General features: G+C 53.2%; 1 non-coding gene across 1 annotated transcript in view; it reads left to right on the forward strand.

Moving 5' to 3' along the window:
* The first annotated feature begins 4,731 nt into the window (after positions 1 to 4,731).
* The window catches only part of LOC126436101 (small subunit ribosomal RNA), a 1,909-nt gene continuing 1,640 nt past the window's right edge, over positions 4,732 to 5,000 (forward strand). Inside the window, exon 1 of the ribosomal RNA XR_007580424.1 lies at positions 4,732 to 5,000. This exon is cut by the window's right edge and continues 1,640 nt beyond it. This is a non-coding gene — a ribosomal RNA (small subunit ribosomal RNA).

Raw genomic sequence — 5,000 nt, forward strand, 5'->3', positions numbered from 1 at the left:
CTATACAAATATGGCGAAACCACATGCGATAGCTCCATCTATGCGAATCTGACAACACTACGTCCGCCATGTCGAGCGCACCACAAAACATACCGCCATCTGTAGGTCTCCCTCAGCATGAGCTCCTGCAACGACGATACCGCCATCTATGGGACGCCAAGCCGACGAAGACATCGATGGGCCCACAGTGCCCATCTTTCGACGCCACCCACAAAGCATGCAGCCTCTGTCGACCACAGCACCCATACGCCAGTGCCTCTGCCGCACGAAGTCGTGGACCGGCAATCACACCACCTGCACCCGTTCGTGCCCCACCCCAACCGCCAAACTCGCATCGCCAGCGGATGAACGGCGGACGTTTCCCGCACTCGTAAGGTGCAATCCACACCTATAACATGCGTTTCATGAAGAGATATTTCCAATATGCGACATTCCCGCTGTCCCTATTCATGAGCTGCGAGCTGTACCACGTACAAGCTACAGACGCGATCGCATTGCTCACTGTACGGATTCTCATGCTGAGCCATCAGCTAGGAAGCGCCCCATCCATGTCGGCACCCGTGGGCGTTGCACTCGCAGTCGCAAAAAACGCTGGGCAAATATATATCTCGGAAGAGTAACGACAATCCGAGCCTCCTGGCGTTGCACTCGCAGTCGCAAAAAACGCTGGGCACATATATTTCTCGGAAGAGTAACGACAGTCCGAGCCTCCTGGCGTTGCACTCGCAGTCGCAAAAAACGCTGGGCAAATATATTTCTCGGAAGAGTAACGACAGTCCGAGCCTCCTGGCGTTGCACTCGCAGTCGCAAAAAACGCTGGGCACATATATGTCTCGGAAGAGTAACGACAGTCAGTCTCCTGCGTGGGAAGAGTCTTTCTAGGCCCTGACCCACGGGAAGGGTGTAGCTTCCCCCATCCCGGACATTTGACGTCGTCACACTACCGGTATTGACTAATAGACTGACTGCTGATAATCATTAGCCATACACTGGGGGAAACGGCCGACAGGGGCGGCAACATAGTGGAGCCGTAGTGTCACTAATGTACAGAGATAGAACAGTTTCGACTGGAACCAGAGTAACCGTATACACGGCACTGATTAGTAATAGATGCAGAGCCATCAGAATACAGATAATATATACAACCGTCCCTATACATGCTGAAAGACTCTGCACACAATGAGAACCACACGTCAGCCAGACACTCTTATCACACACTACTCTCTTATCACACACTACTCTCTGCCTGTAACAGGCACACACACAATATCTAACCACCAGCATGGAAGAACATCCAGTGCATCCTCTCCGCCACATGACACAATCCACACTATCATTACCAGACCGGGAGGTCCACCCAGAAAACACAATATCCCACCCTTCCGACATCCGCACATTGCTCAGCTAAGCCACGAACACCCACACATGTCCTACACAGGGGTGCACCCAACATCACAATACTGCCTCCTGTCACAGCACACAAACAATGGCAGGAATGAAAGACACAGATCTGCCACAACCATGGAATCGGAGCGCCGCCTGTCATGAGCCAAAAGTGCATCCTGACGTGACAAATCGGATAATGCCGCAGGCATCCAATTACGATAATCACTATCAACGAACCTGCCGCCCCCCCCCCCCCAAATACACCTTTCCCTACAACAATGTGTATCTGAACCTAAGCTATATTGTACCTTAACCTAACCTATATCGTACCTTAACCTAACCTATATCGTACCTTAACCTAACCTATATCGTACCTTAACCTAACCTATATCGTACCTTAACCTAACGTATATCGTACCTTAACCTAACCTATATCGTACCTTAACCTAACCTATATCGTACCTTAACCTAACGTATATCGTACCTTAACCTAACCTATATCGTACCTTAACCTAACCTATATCGTACCTTAACCTAACCTATATCGTACCTTAACCTAACCTATATCGTGCCTTAACCTAACCTACGTTGTGCCTTAACCTAACCTACGTTGTGCCTTAACCTAACCTACGTTGTGCCTTAACCTAACCTACGTTGTGCCTTAACCTAACCTACGTTGTGCCTTAACCTAACCTACGTTGTGCCTTAACCTAACCTACGTTGTGCCTTAACCTAACCTACGTTGTGCCTTAACCTAACCTACGTTGTGCCTTAACCTAACCTACGTTGTGCCTTAACCTAACCTACGTTGTGCCTTAACCTAACCTACGTTGTGCCTTAACCTAACCTACGTTGTGCCTTAACCTAACCTACGTTGTGCCTTAACCTAACCTACGTTGCGCCTTAACCTAACCTAATTTGTGCCTTAACCTAACCCAATTTGTGCCTTAACGTAACCCATGTTGTGCCTTAACGTAACCCATGTTGTGCCTTAACGTAACCCATGTTGTGCCTTAACGTAACCCATGTTGTGCCTTAACGTAACCCATGTTGTGCCTTAACGTAACCCATGTTGTGCCTTAACGTAACCCATGTTGTGCCTTAACGTAACCCATGTTGTGCCTTAACCTAACCCATGTTGTGCCTTAACCTAACCCATGTTGTGCCTTAACCTAACCCATGTTGTGCCTTAACCTAACCCATGTTGTGCCTTAACGTAACCCATGTTGTGCCTTAACGTAACCCATGTTGTGCCTTAACCTAACCCATGTTGTGCCTTAACCTAACCCATGTTGTGCCTTAACCTAACCCATGTTGTGCCTTAACCTAACCCATGTTGTGCCTTAACCTAACCCATGTTGTGCCTTAACCTAACCCATGTTGTGCCTTAACCTAACCCATGTTGTGCCTTAACCTAACCTATAATGAGCCTTAACCTAACTTATAATGTGCCTTAACCTAACCTAAAGTGCGCCGTAACCTAAACTATATTGCGCCTTAACCTGACGCACGTTGTCGCTGAACCTGCTCTGTAATTGTTATGCAACCCGTTAAATTGGTGTAGTGTTGCCTAACCGCAACCCTCGCAATATAGTTCCCTACTCGCACTGCCCGGTCCCCTGTGTATCGCGTCATGTTAAACACCTTGCAGGTGTTGCTGACTTTCCACATGCTCCTGCTATACACTGTAGTGTGGATAGCAGCAGGACGTACATGCCGCCCCCCCCCCCCCTTCCCCCCTGCCTTCGCAAGCTGGTCGGTGAGAAGTTTGCATGTTCAATGCCCTTCGCATGCCGACGTACTCAGCCTACGTTGTGGTACGGCCTGTCACCTGTCCGCCGATGTACGCAAAACCCACAAACTGTACTGCACATTGGTCCGTATGTACTGAATGATACATCGTGGCACATGTGACCGTATGACGACTGCGCCTAGCAACGGCGGACCATACAGTCCAAATATTGTGCACGCAGCTACGTGTCGTCTCCCTATAAGAGCTGGATTGCAGTGTGGTACGCCATACAGACGTGTGGGAGGAACGGACGCCCTGGATGGCGATCAGCATGAGCAGTCTGTTGATGTAGTGGAGCGTGTATTCGGACGTAGTCGTCTCTTCTCACACACCGTGATAGCATGTTGCACCGCGTTCCACATCTGCGACATGCTGCAGAGGCGGGCTGACAGTCGTTCGCGCAATGGACACCGCATACGTACGGGGTCTACCTTCCACGTGTTCTCTAGGCGTGCACATGTTGTTGCGTCTATGTGGGCAGACGTAGTGTGTTGTGACACCTGACACAGGCATGCAATACTCGTTGCAAATGGCGATGGACGTGTACGTTTGCTGGTGACGTTACGCAAATGAACAACTGGTAACCCGTTGTGGTGCGGTTGTTCTCGCTAGAGGTGAATCAGTGTTGGCGACGATCGGTCGAGCTATTAACCGGTTGTTTCAGGGAGACCCACCATGCCCACGAACGTGAAAGGGGACCCACCATGCCCACGAACGTGAAAGGGGGGGGGGGGGGGGGATCTGGGTGTGAGGCGATACGCGGCGGTGGCTGGGTGGGACCGTCCCCGGCCGGTGAGGGGGGGCCGCCCGGCGTGCTGGCAGCGCGGTGCGTGGGCGCACGCGCCACAGCCGGCTGGTGGGGGCGGCCAGTGGCAGGCGCGCCGGCCGACGGACGCGGCAGGCGGCGCAGCTGCGCGCCGGCGCCCCCTGCTCGCGGCGCCTTGCGGCCAAAGTAGGTCCTCGCGGGCCCGGTGCGAAGCGCGGTGGCCATCTGCAGTGTGCTGGTCCGATTGAGGACTTTGTGCGCTGAGGATGCGCCGCCGCCCGGCGCTCGGCGCCGCGACGCCGTCTGCTGCTCGGTCGCCCCAGCGGTTCTCGCAGGTGGTTTGTATCGCAGCTGTGCGGACGTGTTGGCGCGTGCGCTGTGCTGGGAGAGTTCGCTTCGGCACCCAAGTGGGGCTTTTGTCCTTCTGTGGCGCTGGCGTTGGAGCTGCCGGTCACCGTAGGTGGCGCGTGTTGTCTCCCGCCGGCAATGCCACGACAGCACGCTCCCGGGCCTCTGTCGGCAGCGGCAAGCTCAGTTGGGAGCACGGGTGGTCGCACCTAAAGCGTCTACTCGCCTAACTCCGGGCGATTGCGCCTCTCTCGAACCCGACCAAGTACTTAGGACGGCGCTGCGCGCCGCCGGGACCTGAGAGGGTTTCGAGGTGTGTTGTGCAGGGGAGCTCAGCCTCCTCCTGTTTGCAGAATAATTGAGCGGACGCTTGCGTGTTCGCGCGGGCCCCCGGGACACACTCCCGGGCGGCCGGCTGCTCAGCTCTAGTTGACGCAGCTCCCTGGTTGATCCTGCCAGTAGTCATATGCTTGTCTCAAAGATTAAGCCATGCATGTCTCAGTACAAGCCGCATTAAGGTGAAACCGCGAATGGCTCATTAAATCAGTTATGGTTCCTTAGATCGTACCCACGTTACTTGGATAACTGTGGTAATTCTAGAGCTAATACATGCAAACAGAGTCCCGACCAGAGATGGAAGGGACGCTTTTATTAGATCAAAACCAATCGGTCGGCTCGTCCGGTCCGTTTGCCTTGGTGACTCTGAAT

This window comes from Schistocerca serialis, unplaced genomic scaffold (genome assembly GCF_023864345.2).
Source record: "Schistocerca serialis cubense isolate TAMUIC-IGC-003099 unplaced genomic scaffold, iqSchSeri2.2 HiC_scaffold_1226, whole genome shotgun sequence".
In the NCBI taxonomy this organism is placed as follows: domain Eukaryota; kingdom Metazoa; phylum Arthropoda; class Insecta; order Orthoptera; family Acrididae; genus Schistocerca; species Schistocerca serialis.